The 20,654-nt window shown below is 49.4% G+C and overlaps 1 protein-coding gene across 2 annotated transcripts in view; it reads right to left on the bottom strand.

The window, feature by feature from the left end:
- Positions 1 to 20,654, bottom strand: part of PRKG2 (protein kinase cGMP-dependent 2) — a 98,377-nt gene that overhangs the window by 50,505 nt on the left and 27,218 nt on the right. The window lies entirely within an intron of this gene.

Raw genomic sequence — 20,654 nt, 5'->3', positions numbered from 1 at the left:
ACAGAGACTGAACCAAGAACATGGCAACAACAGATAGTTTCAGGTGTGTTGGGAAGCTGGGTTGGTCTGAAGAAGAAAATAAGCAAGATCTGAATCCAATAGCCCTTTTAAGACCAACAAGATTCCAGGGTTTGAGTTTTCAAGAGTCAAAGCTTAACAGAGAGATTTGACTCTTAAAATATGATACCCTGGAAATCATGCTGGAGAGCCAACATAGTGTAGTGGGTAAATGTGGTGAACTCTAATCTAGAGAAACGGCCTTGATTCCCAACTCCGCCACATGAGCGGCAGACTCTTATCTGGTGAACAGGGCTTGTTTCCCCGCTCCTGCATTCGAAGCCTGTTTGGTGACTTTGGGCCAGTCACAGTTCTCTCAGAACTCTCTGAGCCCCACCTACCTGACAAGGTGTCTGTTGTGGGAAGAGGAAGAGAAAGGAGTTTGTAAGCTGCCTTGAGTCTCCTTAGAGGAGAGAAAAGCGGTGTATAAATCCAAACTCTTCTTCTTCTTCTTCATTTCTAAGGTGCTACTAGACTCGAATCTTGCTCAATGACAACACAGACTTACTTTTAGGGGCCTCTGACAAATGCTATTTGAACTCATACAGTCTTGCAAGCCCCACAAAGCCAAGGGAAAGATGACATCATTCTTGCTGCACAATTTTTCTGGCTTCCTGAACTGTCTCTGGGAACTTTTCCTCTTGGGGATGAAAGATCAATCCTGGGTCTCCACTCAGCAGTAGGAGCTGCTCAGCAGAGGCAGAGCTACAAGGGGAACAGGGGGCGCATTGTACCGGGCACGCACCTGGGGGGGGGGGGAGCAAAAATTTCAGGTTTGTTTTTCGTATTCTTTAGTGTTTTCCAGTTTTTGGCCTGCAGGGGGCGCAGTTTTTAGGCTAGAAACAACATTTCAGGGAGCTTTCGGGGTACTCTCCTGCTGATACCACCCACATTAGGTGAGGTTTGGTTCAGGGGGCCCAAAGTTATGGATTCCCAAAAGAGGTGCCCCCATCCCCCATTGTTTCCAATGAGAGCTAATAGGAGAGGGGGGCTACACCTTTGAGAGTCCATAACTTTGGACCCCCTGAGCCAAACTCCACCAAACCTAGCGGGTACCATCAGGATAGTCTCCTAAAGATATCCTGAAATTTTGAGGCTGCTAGCTTAAAAACTGCATTCCCTGCAGGCCAAAAAACTGAAAAAACCCTAAAAATACTAAAAACACAAACTTAACATTGGGGGGGGGAGCAAAACTCTGATTTTGCACCGGGCTCCATTTTCCCTATCTACGCCTCTGCTGCTCAGTCATGGTGCTCAGGCATGTGAACCTAAGTGAGGCTCAATAAGCCGAGACAGAATGCGGGGCAAACTGAATGTGCGTCCTACAGCTCTTCCCCAAATCCTCTATAGTTTCTAGGGTATTCTCAGTGGACAAGTTCACATGGAGAGAGTTTTCCCGAAGCTGGGTAATGTTTGCGAGCCCCTGATCTGATCTATCGCTCTCTTTATCTTCCAATCCTTCATGTTATTTTGGAAAGCCAGAGTACAAGCTACCCGAGGAATGTGACATATTTCATCAATGCCAACAAACCCCCCAAACAGCCTCCAGCATTAACCATGTATTTATTCACCAGCGTGATGCACAAAACATACAGTGATCTAATCCTTGCCCAGAGGGCTTATAATCTAGATGATTATTATTTATGCTGTGCCATAAACACACACACACAGCGATACACAGAAAAGCCTAAGCAAACAGTGACCACAAAAGAAATGGGTCGCTGCCTTAAAGAGCTTGCAAATCCACATTTCAACTGTGATTTCCGTATAAATGGGCGCAGGAGGAAGAATAAAACAGGCAAGAGTTGCCAAGAATGAATGTGAGCAAATGTTACATGAGGAGTTTATTATGGTGGGAGATGAGGACCAAGAGGTTAGACCAAAGATAAGGTGATCAGATTTTCACCTTTTTAAGAAACAGGGGCAGCCCGAGCGGCATGCCCTGCGCCGCAGGAGGCTTAACACTGCACTTTTGGGGCTGATCCTGGTTTCCAGCTCAGTCACAGGGCGCAAAGCGAGAGGCGCCCCAGAAGGCAGTGCAGCGAGGCGCATGGGGAGGGCTGCCGCGACTGCTGCCTTCTGGGGATGCTCCCCTGTTTCCTCGCCTCTGTGACCAGGCTGTGGAAGCCAGCTAGGGAGGCGCCCAGAAGGCCAATCGCTTGACTCCCTCGGCCTTGCGTCGTGGGGAGGCTGCCGCTGCCCTTCCTGGGGACGCATCCCGTTTCCCACCCTGTGACCAGGCGGGAAACTGGGGGAGGCACTTAGGCAGTCTTGCAGCTCATAATGGCAGCGGTTTGGCGTGGGAGGCTGCCGCTTTTCTGCCTTCTGGGGCAGCTCCTGTTCCCACTCCTGTGACAGGGCGGGGAAACTGGGGGGAGGCGCCCCAAAAGGGATGCGCTCCCTCTTGACGGCAGCGTCGTGGGGAGGAGCTGCCGCCTGCCTTCACAGAGCTCCCCTGTTTCCCGCCCTGTGACAAAAATCTCCAAAATTAAATCTCCAAAAATCGGGAGATTTAAAAAAAAAAACCGCGGGACAAATTGCTTAAAAGCGGGACTGTCCCGCCAAAAGCGGAACGTCTGGTCACACTAACCAAAGACCTTCTGGGAAAGGTAGATTTTGAGTGAAAAGGGGTCAGTTGCCAATGTCCAGGCGGGGCCTGGAGGTCCCTTGATATTACAGTTGATCTCTAGGGGACAGAGATCAATTCACCTGAAGAAAACGGCTGCTTTGGAGGGTGAACTCTATGGTACTGTACCCTGCTGAGGTCCCTCCTTTCCCAAACCCTGCCTCCCCCATGTTCCACCCTACAAATCTCTAGGTACTTCCTAGTTACGTTTTAAATGGCCGGTTTCATTGGTGGAACTAATCAATGAGAGCCAACCGAATAGACAGAAGTCCAGTTGGTTGAATAAGAGCTCCAAGGAGCAGATGGCAAAAACTGCGAAAGACACAGGAGGGAAGGCCACACAAAAAAACACAGGAAACGTTCAATAAAATAATGTTAAAATCCCGAGAAGATTCTATGAGGAGAACTTTGAACTGCAACGATAAACAAGAGCAGGACTGACATCACGCTTTGTCAACTGGGGTATCTGAGTTGAGTTCGATGGTTCCGTCGAAGTGGAGTGCCGTTCCCAACTCCCAAAATTGCAGGCATACTTATAGGAGCATGTGGTGCTTATATCAAGTGACGTGCACACTGATCCAGAAACGTTTCAGTATTTATAAAGCCACTGCATCAAGCATTCTGCCTCCGCAAAATACAGTTCTCCTTTTTATTCTGAATTAGCTGTCGTGCTCTCCTGCCTCCGCCCTGTCAGCAACGGGAGCACAGCTTTCTGCCCCGTGTGCTGGAAGCAGGGATGTCAGAATTCAGGTGGGATCTGAGGACTGTTTGTAAATCACAGCTCATCTCCTGACTATAGAGATCAGCTCCTCTGGAGAAAATGGATGTTTTGGAGGGTGGACTGTGTGGCATGATACCCCTCTGGGGTCCCGGGCAGCTCCAGGCCCCATCCCCAAATTTCCAGGAGTTTCCCAGCCTGGATCTGGCAATCCTACCCCACCCCCATCTCTTGCCACGAGCCAGAGAGGACTTGAGAATCCCAGCTACAAGAAGAAGGAGAAGGAGAAAGAGGAGGAGGAGGAGGAGGAGCAGGAGCAGGAGCAGGAGGAGCAGGAGGAGAAGAAGGAGCAGGAGCAGGAGGAGCAGGAGGAGCAGGAGGAGGGGGAGGAGAAGGAGAAGGAGAAGGAGAAGGAGAAGGAGAAGGAGAAGGAGAAAGGGAGCAGGGGAGGGAGGAGAAGGAGAAGGAGAAGGAGGAGGAGGAGAAGAAGAACGAGGAGGAGGAGGAGGAGGAGAAGGAGAAGGAGCAGGAGGAGCAGGAGGAGCAGGAGGAGCAGGAGGAGCAGGAGGAGGAGGGAGGAGAAGGAGGAGGGGAGGGAGGAGGAGAAGGAGGGAGAAGAAGAACGAAGGAGGAGGAGGAGGGAGGGAGGGAGGAGGGAAAAGGAGCAGGAAAAGGAGCAGGAGGAGGCAGGAGGAGCAGGAGGGAGGAGGAAGGAGGAAAGGAGGGAGGAAGAAGGAGGAGAAGGAGGAGAAGAAGAAGAACAGAGGAGGAGGGAGGGAGGGAGGGAGGGAGGGAGGAGGGAGGGAGGGAGGAGGAGGGGAGGAGGGAGAAAGAGGAGGGAGGGAGAGAACATAAGAACATAGGAGGAACTAGCCTCCTGCTGGATCAGACCCAGAGTCCATCTAGTCCCAGCATTCTGCTACTTCATGCTTGAGAGTATGGCCCCACAGCCCAGGAGTGCAACTTTTGGAGCTCACAGTGCAGGAGGTGAAAGCAATGGCCTTCTGCTGCTGCTGCTCCTGAGACACCTACCTGAATCTGCTAAGGCATTTGCAATCCTGTTGAGATCAAGGAGGGATCAAGATTGAGAGTAGCCATAGATGCGACTTCTCCTCCATAAATCTGTCCAAGCCATACAAAACTATCCAGGTTAGTAGCCATCCACCACCTCCTGTGGCAGCATATTTAAACACCAATCACACGTTGCTTGAAGAAGTAACTTTCCTTTTAGTAGTCCTAATTCTTCCCAGCATTTTCTTTAAATAGAATGCCCGCTGGTTCCTGAAGTAATTGTGAGAAAAGAGAGAAAAATACCTCTCTGTCGAGCATTTTCTACCCCATGCATAATTTTATGGTCTTCGAAATCCATATCCCCCCCTCAGATGTCTCCTCTCCAAACTAAAGAGTCCCAAACGCTGTAGCCTCTCCTCATAAGGAAGGTGCTCCAATCCCAGCCCGAGAGAATCATCCTCGTTGAAGGAGGAGGAGGAGGAGGAGGAGGAGGAGGAGGAGGAGGAGGAGGAGGAGGAGGAGGAGGAGGAGTTAGCAGCTTGAAGAAGGAGGAGGAGGAGAAGGAGAAGAAGAAGAAGAAGAAGAAGAAGAAGAAGAAGAAGAAGAAGAAGAAGAAGAAGAAGAAGAAGAAGAAGAAGAAGAAGGAGGAGGAGGAGGAGGAGTTATACTCCACTTTTCTCTCCTACAAGGAGACTCAAGGTGGTTTACAAGCTTCTTTCCGTTCCCTCCTGCAGCCGACTCCTGCGTGGAGGTAGGTGGGGTTAAGAGAATCTGAGGAGAAGAACTGTGAGCTGGGCTCCATGGTCACCCAGTGGGGAATGTAGAGGTCTGAAACACATCACAGTTCATCACTGGTTCACTCAGGTGGAGGAGTGGGGGGAATCAAAAACCACTCGGGTCGAGATTAGAATCCACCTGCTCTGCTCACACACACCATGCTTTTTGCACAAATTTCCAGGGTGCAGAAATCTGAGCCAATACATCTCTGGTACACAGCATGTGAACAACCCTCTTCCCATCCCTTGAGATGGTGTGATGTCTGATGAGAATGGGGGGCAGAGGGGAGAACAATACACCAATTCTTCAGCATGATGCTGGCAGGGGATGATGGGAACTGTAGTCCATAACATCTGGAGGGCCATGAGTTTGACACCTGTGTGCTAGAGGAAGCACTGATGGGGGGTGGGGGAGGTGTCAAGTGAAAACTGACTTATGGCTAGCCTGTAGGGTTTTCAGGAAGTGTTTGCCACGGCCTGCCTCTGGACATCCCTGGTTGTCTCCCATAGAAGTAGCACCACCTCAGATCCACAGGGTTTATCCCGTTCAGAGCAATGGAAACATATGCTGCAAAGAAAGTGCTTGCTTGTCCCCACTTAAGCTGATGGCTTAATGGCCTCTCTTGTTCAGTTAGTTGAGTTTGCATCATGGCGGACAAAGAGCAGTCAGCTGCTCATGAGCCAGCTCTCTTCATTCACGCCAAAGAGATTGTTGACAGAAGTCATAAGCTAATCTTTAAGAATTGGCACGGAACCCAAAAGAGACCTTAGGAGTTCTAACAAGGACTTTGTTTCCTTTGGCTATTCTTGGGAGAGCTGTGGTTTTAGAGTCCCAGTTGCTGGGGAAACAGCAATATCTGTTCATTTGAATACATTTATACTCCCACTTTTTTACCAATGGGAACTGTGAAAAAGGACTGCCAAGTTTGTCCTCCCCCTCCATTTTATTCTCTGCTGCTTAACAAGCTGGGGGGGGAGACAAAGTTAGGCCACGAGAGAGAGAGAGAGAGAGAGAGAGAGAGAGAGAGAGAGAGGGAGGGATGGAAGGAGGGAGGGAGAGAGGGAGGAGGGGGAGACAGACAGGGAGGGACAGACTGGCACAAGGTCATACAGCAATACTGTTGCCAACCCCCAGGTGGTGGCTGAAGATCTCCCACTATCTCAATTGATCTCCAGTCAACTGAACACAGTTGACCCGGAGATAATGGCCACTATGGAAAGTGGACTCTATGGGATTATACCTCACAGAAGTCCCTCCCCTCTCCTCCCCAGCCCAAACCCTCCCCTCCTCTGGCTCCTCCCCTAAAATCTCCTGGTATTTTTCAGACTGGAGCTGGAAACTCTACCCAGCAAGTTTCCATGGCAGCATAGGGATCCAAACCAGGGCTTTCTAGACACTCTAACCACTACACCATGCAGGTTCTTACACAGCAGACCACAGGTTGTCGAAGCCTTCCTTGTCCATTCTTCAAATGCTAGATGAAAGGAGGAGGAAGAGGATAACAAGACCAGAAATTAACTGATCTTATGCCCACTCTGGTTTAGTTGCGTAGCAACGCGTCTGAACTGGAGTCTTGCTGGCCTGCAGGAGATGGTCGGGCCGGGAACCAGCACAAGCGGAAGGACGGCCTTTGACCTGGGAAGGCGTTAGGATTGTTTCCATTCGAGGTGCGGGTGATAGAGTCCAGCAGAGTAAATCCCGACCTGCAAAGAGCAAGAAATCCTCATTGTATCATCACAGCCGATTCCAAACCATGGAACATATGTGCTCAACTGCCGTCGAAATATTTAGGGATCCTAGGACCAGACTTTGCTTCTTTGTCCGCAGCAATCCTTTATTAAGATACTCATGCTGTGGGGAGGTGCGTTTCTACTAAAACAATTCCACCTCCGAGATTTTGGCACTTTGCGGCTGGGTTCGCCTTATAGAAACTTTGGAAATGATTACCTCACGATGGTTCCTCATGTATCGGATACTTTGTTTGGACAATGTTGGCTGTTATATGGATCCTACCTAATAAAGGAATTATCTATCTATCAAGTAAATCCCAAAACAGTCTGGAAATGTCCAAGGTCTTTCTTTTACTTTGCAGACTACAAAAATTAAAAAAAAAAGTAAAAAATTGTCCCAGAGAGTTCCAGCTTTATGGTAGGAAGCTCTCTCAGAGAGCAATCTTAGGAGAGGAAACGATCATTTTCCATTAGCACTTAAAGATTTGATTTCTGTTATTACCTGTATAGCAAGCAGAGAATGAAGAATGGCGAGCAATAAAAGGTTAGACAAACAAGATCCAGAGGTGTAGTAATCATTCAGCTTACAATGGGCTCTACTCTTACAGCCCTGGAAAGCCACACCACAAACAGGGCATAGTCTTTGGTGGAAAGCAAATTTGCAAGCAACAGCTGAACCATATAGATTAAGCTGCGTCATCCCATGTAGAGAGTCTGAAGAAGCGTTTTGGATTGCCCCATGTCCCCCCTTTCTCTCCTGCAGGAGACTCAAAGGGGCTTACAATCTCCTTGCCCTTCCCCCCCCCACAACAAACACCCTGTGAGGTAGGTGCTGGGAGCTGAGAGAGCTCCCAGAAGCTGTGACTGGCCAAAGGTCCACCCAGAAGCTGGCGTGTGTGGGAGTGTACAGGAGCTGAAATCCTTTGAATTCACCAGATAAGCCTCCACAGCTCAGGAGGCAAGAGCTGAGGGAATCAAGCCCGGTTCCTCCAGATTAGATACCACGAGGCTCTTAACCTCCTCATGCACCACAGGCTCCTAGCCTCCCTACATGCACTAAGTGATCTTTTTCAAACCTAACAGTTGGGCAGAAATCTAGAGAGGGGAGATCTTCAGGGGATAATGCCCCCATTTTCACTTAAAAGGGGACTTCTATCACAGAAAACTAATCCCCAATAATCTTTGCTCATTCCTTATTATAGAAGCCATTTGTGTTCTTGTTCAATTCTCCGTCTTCATGATTTTCCACTTGATTCTCGCTTCATGTTCCTGAAAAATGTTTCATTTCCAGCCTCTAGCGCTTTATTTGCATCCTCCTTTTTTAAACAATTTCTTTTTACACAAGAAACGCTTTCAGAGCGTTTTCTCCTTGCCCTGTGCTTGATGGAAACAGGAAATGTATTTCTCCTCGTCTGAATTTGCTGCTCCACCCCTCTCCTACTCTGCTACTTTTGATTCTCTGGCTGCCTGCCATTTTAGGCCAATTCTCTGCCTGCTCACCATTGATTTCATGGCTACAGTCGGGCTATTTTCTACACAGGGTCAAAAGAGATGCATCGTTTCGAGCTCCCCAAAGGGAGGACTGATGTCAATAAACAGAGTGTTAAGTCAATGTTCTCCCAGGGACATTCGAAGCTGCCTTAGGGATTTGCCTGCCCTTTAAGCCCTACAATTAATGCAGCCATCCGAGTCCCCTGCTCCAGGCAGAAATTTCCTCAGACGTAGATCAGCCCTGTCATTTAGGTCATTTCCTTTTACAGAGATTGATCACCCCACAGCACCACGTCTGTAACGAGATCAAGGAGTCCCACAACTCTGGATGCCTTCAGATGTTCATGGAGCTACACAATTTTTAGTAACAACTTCCCATGGTGGGTAGGATTCCAAACTGTGGGCGTAAAGTGTCAATGGGGTTAAGGGAGCCACGGGGTGGGCATGGCAGGAGCATTCGAGCGGGGAGGCATTCCTGAAGCGGGGCTGTAGCAGGGGCGCGAGTCGCTGTGCCAGGTCCTTGGGCAGGAAGCAGATGCCGCATGAGGCACAGGCTGCCACGACGCTTGGTGCACCTCCTGCTAGAACTGCTTCAGAGTTCTGCGTGCGCTGCCTGCTGTGAGGAGGAGGCATAGCAAAGGCAAAAATCACTTGGCAAAATCACCACTTCTAGTAACCCCCTCGGCACACACAAATAATCAGTAACCTACTCTCAAGGGAACATGTGAGAACCTGCCAAGATCCCACCTTCTGAATTGCTTGTCCATGAACACATCTTGAAGAGTGCCAAGGAGTTGGACACCCCTGAACCCTAGATGAAAGAAAGGATACCTTACAGGACAGATGAGGCCGCTGGACCCCCCTCCCTTCAACACATGTGCCCAACAAAGGGCATATGGGGTTATAACTCTCAGGTTGAAGTATATATGGTGATTTGGGGAATAAAAGTTGAGGGAGGACAGGATGGGGGGGAGGAGGAGGGGATTGCAGTGGGGTCTCCTAATGCCATAGAGTTCCCACCTTCCAAATGACCATTTTTCTCCCGGAGTCACCTGATCTCTGTTGCCTGGAGACCAGCTGTAATATCAGGTGATCTCCAGAAACCAGCTATCAATGCTTCCTTCTTCTGCCCTCTGACAAGCTCTCCCACCACCTGGAGTCAAAACTACCCAGGTGTCCATTGAGGGGGGGGGGGAAGAAAGGGAAAGGAGTTTATAAGCTGCCTTGAGTCTCCTTACAGGAGAGGAAGGCAGAGTATAAATCCAAACTCTTCTTCTTCTCTTCTGGGTCCCTTTGGAATTCTTAGAAAGGGTGAGGTACAGAGACAACCTCCAAAATGGCTGCTGCAAGAGGGGTGGGTCTACAAACACACTGAGGAAACTCAAGTGCATGGGAGAAGAGGGGTAGTTTTTTTTAAAAAATATACTGGGGAAGAGGAGTAAGAAGAGAAATAAAATCAATACTACTTGGCCGAGCTAAGCTACTGAAAAGAGGACATTTTGCAAGGCATGGCAGTTCATAGATCTCCAACAGCTAATTAGGAACTCTGGTGAATGGTGAGCCTTTCTCAGCCCTTCTGCCGTCATTTTCTTAAAAAAACACTTGGGGGGCACCAGATGGCTACTGTGAAGCTTGTGGGAATGAGCTCTTTTACTTCCTGTAGAGGGCGAGGGATAAGAAGAAGAAGAGTTTGGATTTATATCCCCCCTTTCTCTCCTGCACAGGAGACTCAAAGGGAGGCTGACAATCTTCTTGCTCCTTCCCCTCACAACAAACACCCTATGTGAGGTGGGTGGGGCTGAGAGGGGCTCCGAGTAGCTGTGACTAGCCCAAAGATTGTCACCCAGCTGGCGTGTGGGGAGTGCACAGGCTAATCCTGAATTCCCAGATGAAGCCTCCACAGCTCAGAAGCTGGCAGAGCACAGATCAAACCCAGTTCCTCCAGATTAGATACACAAGCTCTTAACCTCCTACACCACTGCTGCTCCACTGCTGCTTTGGATTTATACCCAACCTTTCTCTCCTGCAAGGAGACTCAAGGTGGCTTACAAGCTCCTTTCCTTTCTTCTTCCCACAACAGACACCTGGTGGGGAAAGGGTGGCTCACAGAGTTCAGAGAGAACTGTGACTAGCCCAAAGAGTGCAGAAACACATCTGGTTCGCCAGGTAAGCCTCTGCCACTCAGGTGGAGGAGTGGGGAATCAAACCCGGTTCTCGAGATTGGCATTCAGCTGCTCTTCTGCACACTACACACCACGCTGGCTCCTCTAAAAGTATTGGCCCGGAGCACCATGCTGGGTCCGGAAGAGCTTCTTCATGTTGGGATGTGACCTTAAATGTATTGATGCCCTACATCACTAAGAGTGTCAAGTTTGAGAATGGTGTATATTGTTAAGGAAGTAAAAGACTTGCAGTTGGCTCTTTGCGGGGCCACATTTGGCAAGCGGCTGCCACGTTTAACAGTGACTCCCTCTGGCCCTGAAATGTCATTACACGCTGAATGCTTCTCACTTGTTCCCATCTAGATCGAAGCCTTCTAATAATTAGCCAAGAAGAAGAAGAAGAAGAAGAAGAAGAAGAAGAAGAAGAAGAAGAAGAAGAAGAAGAAGAAGAAGAAGAAGAAGAAGAAGAAGGAGGAGGAGGAGGAGGAGTTATACCCCACTTTTCTCTCCTACAAGGAGACTCAAGGTGGTTTACAAGCTTCTTTCCGTTCCCTCTACACAACCGACTCCTCATGAGGTAGGTGGGGTTGAGAGAATTCGGAGAGAACTGTGACTGGCCCATGGTCACCCAGTGGGAATGTAGGAGTGCGAAAACACATCTGGTTCATCACTGGTTCACTCAGGTGGAGGAGTGGGGAATCAAACCCGGTACTCCAGATTAGAATCCACCTGCTCTTAACCACCACACCATGCTTTTGCACAAGTCGGGTGCAGAAATCTGAGCCAATACATCTCTGGTACACAGCATGTGAACAACCCTCTTCCCATCCCTTGAGATGGTGTGATGTCTGATGAGAATGGGGGGCAGAGGGGGGAACAATACACCAATTCTTCAGCATGATGCTGGCAGGGGTTGATGGGAACTGTAGTCCATAACATCTGGAGGGCCATGAGTTTGACACCTGTGTGCTAGAGGAAGCACTGATGGGGGGTGGGGGAGGTGTCAAGTGAAAACTGACTTATGGCTAGCCTGTAGGGTTTTCAGGAAGTGTTTGCCACGGCCTGCCTCTGGACATCCCTGGTGGTCTCCCATAGAAGTAGCACCACCAGATCTGGGTTATCCCGTTCAGAGCAATGAAACATATGCTGCAAAGTGCCCCTTGTCCCCACTAAGCTGATAACTTAATCGCCTCTTGTTCAATTTGAAGTTTGCTCATGACGGGCACAAAACCAGTCAGCTGCTACGCAGGCCCGCTCTCTTCATTACGCCAAGATTGATGACAGAAGTCATAAACTAATTTTAAATTGGCACGGAACCCAAAGACAGGAGTTCTAACAAGGACTTTGTTTCCTTGGCTATTCTTGGAAACTGTGGTTTAGAATCCCAGTTGCTGGGGAAACAACAATATCTGTTCATTTAGATAATGTATACTCCACTTTTTACACCAATGGGAACTGGAAAAAAGGACTGCAAGTTTGTCCTCCCCCCCTCCATTTTATTCTCTTAACAACCTAGCTGGGAGACAAGTTAGGCTGAGAGAGAGAGAGAGAGAGAGAGAGAGAGAGAGAGAGAGAGAGAGAGAGAGAGGGAGGGAGGGAGGGAGAGAGGGAGAGAGGGAGGAGGGGGAGACAGACAGGGAGGGACAGACTGGCACAAGGTCATACAGCAATACTGTTGCCAACCCCCAGGTGGTGGCTGAAGATCTCCCACTATCTCAATTGATCTCCAGTCAACTGAACACAGTTGACCCGGAGATAATGGCCACTATGGAAAGTGGACTCTATGGGATTATACCTCACAGAAGTCCCTCCCCTCTCCTCCCCAGCCCAAACCCTCCCCTCCTCTGGCTCCTCCCCTAAAATCTCCTGGTATTTTTCAGACTGGAGCTGGAAACTCTACCCAGCAAGTTTCCATGGCAGCATAGGGATCCAAACCAGGGCTTTCTAGACACTCTAACCACTACACCATGCAGGTTCTTACACAGCAGACCACAGGTTGTTGAAGCCTTCCTTGTCCATTCTTCAAATGCTAGATGAAAGGAGGAGGAAGAGGATAACAAGACCAGAAATTAACTGATCTTATGCCCACTCTGGTTTGTTCGTAACGTCTGAACTGAGTCTTGCTGGCCTGCAAATGGTCAGATCGGAACCAACTGCTAGCTTGAAGGACAACCTTTGACCTGGGAAAGGCTTGTGATTGTTTCCATTCAGTGCGGGTGATAAGTCCAACCAAGTAAATCCCGACCTGCAAGAGCAGAAATGTCCTCATTGTATCACAGCGATTCAAACCATGGAACATATATTGCTCAACTGCCCCAAATACGAGGGATCTAGGACCAGACTTTTTGCTCTTTGTCCTGTAATCTTTAATGAATACTCTGCTGTGGGGAAGATTACGTTTCTACTAAACAATTCCACCTCCGAGATTTTAACTTTTGCAGCTAGGTTCCTTATAGAAACTTTGAAATGATTACCTGCGATGGTTCTCATGTATCGGATACTTGTTTGGACAATGTTGGCTGTTATATGGATCCTACGCCTCATAAACATTTATCTATCTATCAAGTAAATCCCAAAACAGTCTGGAAATGTCCAAGGTCTTTTCTTTACTTGGACTACAAAAATTAAAAAAGTAAAAAATTGTCCCAGAGAGTTCAGCTTTATGGTGAGCTCTCCAGAGGGCACCTTAGGAGGGAACGATCATTTCCCATTAGCCCGCAAGATTTATTTCTGTTATTACCTGTATAGCAAGCTTGAGAATGAAGAATGGCGACAATAAAAGGTTAGACAAACAAGATCAGAGGTGTGGTAATCATTCAGCTTGTGGGCTCTACTCTACAGCCCTGGAAAGCCACACCACAAACAGGGCATAGTCTTTGGTGGAAAGCAAATTTTGCAAGCAGCAGCTGAACCATATCGTTAGCGTCATCCCATGTAGAGAGTCTGAAGAAGCGTTTTGGATTTATATCCCCCCCCTTTCTCTCCTGCAGGAGGCTCAAAGGGGCTGACAATCTCCTTGCCCTTCCCCCCTCACAACAAACACCCTGTGAGGTAGGTGGGGCTGAGAGAGCTCCCAGAAGCTGTGACTAGCCCAAGGTCACCCAGCTGGCGTGTGTGGGAGTGTACAGGCTAATCTGAATTCACCAGATAAGCCTCCACAGCTCAGGAGGCAGAGCTGGGAATCAAACCCGGTTCCTCCAGATTAGATACACGAGCTCTTAACCTCCTACGCCACACGAGCTCCTAACCTCCTACGCCACTAAGTGATCTTTTTCAAACCTAACAGTTGGGCAGAAATCTAGAGAGGGGAGATCTTCAGGGGATAATGCCCCCATTTTCACTTAAGGGGACTTCTATCTGAAAACTAATCCCCCAATAATTTTGCTCATTCCTGTTATAGAAGCCATTTGTGTTCTTGTTTCTCCGTCTTCCGCATGATTTTCCACATGATTCCCCGCTCCTTATGTTCTGAAAATGTTTCATTTCCAGCCTCACAACGTTTTATTTGCATCCTCCTTTTTAAACAATTTCTTTTACCTGAAACGTTTTCAGAACGTTTTCTCCTTGCCTGTGCGGTAAAACAGGAAATGTATCATTTCTCCCGTCTGAATTTGCTGCTCCACACCCCTCTCCTACTCTGCTACTTTTGATTCTCTGGCTGCCTGCCATTTTAGGCCAATTCTCTGCCTGCTCACCATTGATTTCATGGCTACAGTCGGGCTATTTTCTACACAGGGTCAAAAGAGATGCATCGTTTCGAGCTCCCCAAAGGGAGGACTGATGTCAATAAACAGAGTGTTAAGTCAGTGTTCTCCCAGGGACATTCGCTTGCCTTAGATTTGCCTGCCCTTTAAGCCCTACAATTAATGCAGCCATCCGAGTCCCCTGCTCCAGGCAGAAATTTCCTCAGACGTAGATCAGCCCTGTCATTTAGGTCATTTCCTTTTACAGAGATTGATCACCCCACAGCACCACGTCTGTAACGAGATCAGGGGAGTCCAACTCTGGCGCTTCAGATGTTCATGGGCTACAATTTTAGTAACAGCTTCCCATGGTGGTGGGATTCAAACTGTGGCGTAGTGTCAATGGGGTTGGGCGGGGCACGACGGGGGCATGGCCGGGCATTCCGGGGGCGGGGCATTCCTGGGCGGGGCTGTGGCAAGGACGCAGTCGCTGTGCCGGTCCTTGGGCAGGAAACGAATGCACGCAGGCACAGGCTGCCACGCACGCTGGTGCACCTCCTGCTAGACTGCTTCAAGTTCTGCGTGCTACTGCTGAGAGGAGGGGCATAACTAAGGCAAAAATCACGCGGCAAAATCACCACTTAGTAACCCCCTCTCGGCACACACAAATAATCAGTAACCTACTCTCGGGAACCTGTGAGAACCTGCTGGATCCCACCTCTGAATTGTTGTCCATGAACATCTGAAGTGCCAGAGTTGGACACCCCTGAACTAGATGAAAGAAAGGATACCTTACAGGACAGAGGCACGGACCCCCCTCCCCCCCAACACATGTGCCCAACAAGGGCATATGAGGTTGCCAACTCTGGGTTGAAATATATATGGTGATTTGGGGAATAAAGATTGAGGAGGACAGGATGGGGGGAGGGGAGGGATTGCAGTGGGGTCTCTAATGCCATAGAGTTCCACCTTCCAGAGCGGCCATTTTCTCCAGGTCACCTGATCTCTGTTGCCTGGAGACCAGCTGTAATATCAGGTGATCTCCAGAAACCAGCTATCAATGCTTCCTTCTTCTGCCCTCTGACAAGCTCTCCCACCACCTGGAGTCAAAACTACCCAGGTGTCCATTGAGGGGGGGGAAGAAAGGGAAAGGAGTTTATAAGCTGCCTTGAGTCTCCTTACAGGAGAGGAAGGCAGAGTATAAATCCAAACTCTTCTTCTTCTCTTCTGGGTCCTTTTGGAATTCTTAGAAAGGGTGGTGGGAACAACCTCAAAATGGCTGCTGCAAAAGGGTGGAGCCACAAACACACTGAGGAAACTCAAGTGCATGGGAGAAGAGGGGTAGTTTTTTAAAAAAAATATACTGGGGAAGAGGAGTAAGAAGAGAAATAAAATCAATACTGGCGGCGCTGCTACTGAAAAGAGGTTATTTGCATGCATGGCAATTAGATCTCCAACAGCTAATTAGGAACTCTGGTGGGCAGGAGCCTTTCTCAGCCCCGTCCATTTTCTAAAAAACACTTGGGGGGCACCAGATATTTACTGTGAAGCTTGTGGGAATGAGCTCTTTTACTTCCTGTAGAGGGCGAGGGATAAGAAGAAGAAGAGTTTGGATTTATATCCCCCCTTTCTCTCCTGCAGGAGACTCAAAGGGGCTGACAATCTTCTTGCCCTTCCCCCCTCACAACAAACACCCTGTGAGGTGGGTGGGGCTGAGAGAGCTCCGAGAAGCTGTGACTAGCCCAAGGTCACCCAGCTGGCGTGTGTGGGAGTGCACAGGCTAATCTGAATTCCCCAGATAAGCCTCCACAGCTCAGGCGGCAGAGCTGGGAATCAAACCCAGTTCCTCCAGATTAGATACACAAGCTCTTAACCTCCTACACCACTGCTGCTCCACTGCTGCTTTGGATTTATACCCAACCTTTCTCTCCTGCAAGGAGACTCAAGGTGGCTTACAAGCTCCTTTCCTTTCTTCTTCCCACAACAGACACCTTGTGAGGTAAGTGTGGCTCAGAGAGTTCAGAGAGAACTGTGACTAGCCCAAAGAGTGCAGAAACACATCTGGTTCGCCAGGTAAGCCTCTGCCACTCAGGTGGAGGAGTGGGGAATCAAACCCGGTTCTCGAGATTGGCATTCACCTGCTCTTCACCACTACACCACGCTGGCTCTCCTAAAAGTATTGGCGGGCACCATGGGTCCGAAGGGCGCCATGTTGGGATCCTTGACCTTAAATGTAAGCCAGTGCCCTACATCACTAAGAGGTCAAGTTTGAGAATGGTATGATTGAGAGTAAAACTTGCAATGGCTCTTTGCAGGGCCACATTTAGCAGCGCTGCCACGTTTAACAGTGACTCCCTCTGGCCCTGAAATGTCACACGCTGAATGCTTCTCACTGTTCCCATCCTAGATCAGCCTCTAATAATTAACCAAACCTTCAGTCTGTTTTCTGAAATTATTACTTCCCTATCGCTTTCCCCACCTCCCACCCCATGACTCAATTTGTAATATTTATTTGCACTGCTGCTCTTGATTATGGCAGGGAACATAAAGGACAATTTAAATTTCATTAAAAAAAAAAAACCCGGCCTGGTGCATTTTCTCTCCCTCTTAAATGGTAGCTGATGAAAACTAAAATCACCAATTTTTTTGTGCTTTCCCATTAAATGCTCTCACAGCAATACTTAGCTGGCGTATAATGGCACGCCATAATAATGCATTTCCATTATGCGATATTGAAGTGGAAAAACCAAATTATAGGGTTCAAATATCAAGAATGGCAAAAAAAACTGGGGGGGGGGAAACATACGGCCAAATAAACTGATGTGAAAGGAGTTAAGGAAACAATCTGCTGGAACAGAAATTGTAGAATCATAGAGCTGGAAGAGACCCCAAGGGCCATCAAGTCCAACCTCCTGCCATGAAGGAACACACAGTCAAAGCACTCCCAACATACATTCATCCAGCCTCTGTTTAAAAACCTCCAAAGAAGGAGACTCCACCACTCTCCGAGGCAGTGAATTCCACTGTCGAACAGCCCTGACAGTCAGAAAGTTCTTCCTAATGTTTAGATGGAATCTCTCTTCCTGCCCATTGAATTGTTCAGTGCGCACAGTCGGACTCTTGCATGGTTCCTGCCAATTTCCATGGAACCTGCATAAAACTACCTCCTGCTAGAGCAGGCTCATAAAAACCAAGCAGTGGGTGCACAGTCGTGAAGGGGAGATCAAACGTCTGTAGAATGAACCTGCATCCATTCAAGCCAGATTTTGTCATGAATGAATCAAGATTCTGAGGAACGTTCAAGCTGAGAAAAACCAAGAGGACAGTATCAAAGGGAAAAGGTCAAGTCACGTTCAAGAAAGGTACAAAGAATCAGGTAGAATAATAATAAGTGGGAGTCACAATTGACTCACAGCGAGTCCAGGACTGTGGGCCTTTCAAGGAAACAGACAAGCAGAGGTGGTTTGCCATTGCTCTTCTCTGCATAGCTACACCAGTCTTCCTTGGCAGTCTCACCTGCGGCCCATCCAATTTGTCTTTCAAGCTCTAACAAGATCGAACTCAGCTGGGCTATCTGGCTGCCCACCATGGGGCAACGTATGTATAAATGTAAGTATCTGGCAGGTAACAGGTAACCTACATTTATATACACCATGGTGCAAAGTACATATAGATTTAGGTTACTTATTAGGCCTGACCTGGATGGCCCAGGTTAGTTTGATCTTGTCAGATCTTGGAAGTGAAGCAACTCTGGTTAGTATTTGGGTGGGAGACCACCAAGGAATACCAGGGTTGCTATGCAAAGGAAGGCAATGGCAAACTACCTCTCACTTTGAAACCCCCACCAGGGGTCGCCATAAGTCAGCTGCGACTTCACGGCACTTTGGGCATGCATTAGCGGTCAGCTAGCCATCCAATTCCTCAATAGGAATTGAATTTTTGGGCCAGGCTACATGCAGTTTGGGCAGCCTGTGTTTGATTCTTCGTGCCTGCCCCATTTTAACTGTACCTCTCTATGTAATTGTACTCTCTAGTCTGCATTGGTTAGACCTCACCTGGAATATTGTGTATAGTTCTGGGCATCGCAATTCAAGAAGGATATTGACAAGCTGGAACGGGTCTAGAGGAGGGTAACTGTAGTAATGCACTGCTGACCCAGCAGCACCGTGGTAGAACGTTGGGACGCCAACGGACCTACGGCCTTCTGGTCGCACCGCACCCCCACTCCTCATCCCCCTATGAGTCACAGGTCATGAACTGTCTGGCTCAGTCACCGGGCGCAGGGACAATGGTCTTGCCCCCCAGGTGAGGATTAGGCCTCAAGCGAGCTACGGCTCCTCTCCATACGTAGCCAGGTGAGATCATGCATCACATGATGATCTCTCGGCCACCCAGCCTCCGGCTCTCGGAACTCCCGGTCCTCCCTCCTACGCCCGATAGAATAATCAATAAAGGTGCAGGAACCGGCGCGGGAGTTTCGCTAGGAACCACGGACCTCGGGCTCCCGCTGCTGGCGCATCTCCGCAGGGTATTATCTCCGGCGTCTGCGTCTGCGTTCTTCGCTGACGCATTAAAGATTGACTACAAGCTGGTGCGAAACCGGGGAATCCTCGAACTCCTCCACCCTGCTCACTATTAAGCCTGGGAAGGGGCATGATACCGAAGTCGGCTGGTCGGCGAGATCCAGGGACCACCCGTTTGGTATGGCCTCGTCCTCTGGATCGAGCGATCCAGGGCAGCGTCGGCCCTCTAGGACACTCTATAGATCCGGCGGAACACCGGTGAGTATGGGAGCTTGCAAAAGCAGGGCTTATGACAAGCACGTTGGATCGAACTGAAGCGTTAGCGAAATGCGGCAGAGTCCCCAGAAGTGAAAGGAGCTGCGCCAAATTGGTTGAGGAGATTGAGCTCGAGTGGTCCATGGTACCCAGAGGGGACATTGAATCTTTAAGGACTCGGGAGAAGCATCGAGCTGACTCTTGGCACAGAGCCTCGGCGCCCGACATGTCAAATTTTCTGCTACTGACGTGGAGACAATGTTATGTAAGCCATCAGCCTGGCAGACCTATGGCTCCCTTGCTGTAGGCAGCCGCTCTCCTTTAGATCTTTCACCTTCAATTTCGCTAAACCCGAATTTTCTCTATCCAGCTCAAATTGGGCGCCTGTCCTCCTTCTGCCCCCCCTTGCTCCTTAGCCCATTTCAAACTTCCTCCGGCTCAGTTCCGCCCCTCCTTTGCCTTTTTCGCAGTTTCTTCATTTTCGAAACCACTGCACCTCCATTAGCTTCAATGCGTAATGGCGGGGTTCAAAGCTCGCCAGAGCGTATTAGCCACGCATCTGAAGAAGAAGGAAACTCCTGGCGGAAGAGCGATGCCGATATTCTTGCATTATGCCCCGGTCCATTTCACAGCAGATGCCGCAGGGAGGGTGGCGTCATTCGTCGGCTGGTTGTCGGTACCAATCACTTCTTTAAACTATAACATCCTCGCACAGGCTCCGCCAAGCGATGCGGGCGTGGAATCACTTAGCCCCTTCGTGAGAGGCATGCTGGAAGGGCCAATGGCGAGGAATCACCTAATGGTTCCGGACTGACTGGAAAACCACCTTTCTATGCTCTGGGCCCTGCACAATTTGGTAGGGATCTGGGAAGCGAAGTTCCACCAGCAATGCATCAGCAGAGGAACGCCTCGGCGCCTCACACAGCCGCCAGCTTTCAACTGCGGTTTCGATGCTTCGCCAACCCCAGCGCATCAGATTGTCCTGCAGAGGCCACGCTACGATTAAGCCTCTGAGTCGCCTATAAGGCGTTTATCCAAAGTCCCCAATGCCCGGCCAGCCAGCAGAGTTTTTCTCCACCAATCCGGCAAAAACCCCAAGAGCCCCATATGCCCGAGTTTGTGAACAGGCTCCGGAGAGCTCAAGAGGCGGGTAGATAGCGAAGGCCAAAGCGAGAGCCTCCTCATGTACCATAAAGAAGCGCCTCCACAGTGCCGTAGGGCAATCACGGGCCTGGGCAAAAAATCCTGAACTGGCCGGACATGCTTAAGGCTTGCCAGGACATGGGGATCCTCCTGCCCACCAAGCTAACCTCCTCGGGCCGCAGCACTCTCTCCACGGCGGAGGCAACCTCAGGATGACTGCTTTAACTGCGCGCGAATCCGGACACTTCGAAGAAGAAGTGTAGGCAGCCCGGGTGGGGGCCTACAACCCGATGGAGGAAGGTCTCTCCCTCAGGAGTGAGAAGGCCACCTAAAACCCGGTGCCCTGATGCTGCAGAAAGGCCACTGGAGAAACGACTGCCGTCCGGAAAACTCCGCCAGGCGTCTCCTAGCCCGAGGACCAAGGAGGAGAATGCTAGAGCAGACCCAAACACCAAGGCCTCTGGCCAAAACCACCCCC

The sequence above is a fragment of the Sphaerodactylus townsendi genome, linkage group LG10 (assembly GCF_021028975.2).
Source record: "Sphaerodactylus townsendi isolate TG3544 linkage group LG10, MPM_Stown_v2.3, whole genome shotgun sequence".
Classification (NCBI taxonomy): domain Eukaryota; kingdom Metazoa; phylum Chordata; class Lepidosauria; order Squamata; family Sphaerodactylidae; genus Sphaerodactylus; species Sphaerodactylus townsendi.
Note: the sequence above shows the minus strand (reverse complement) of the source record. Positions and strands in the feature narration are given on the sequence as shown.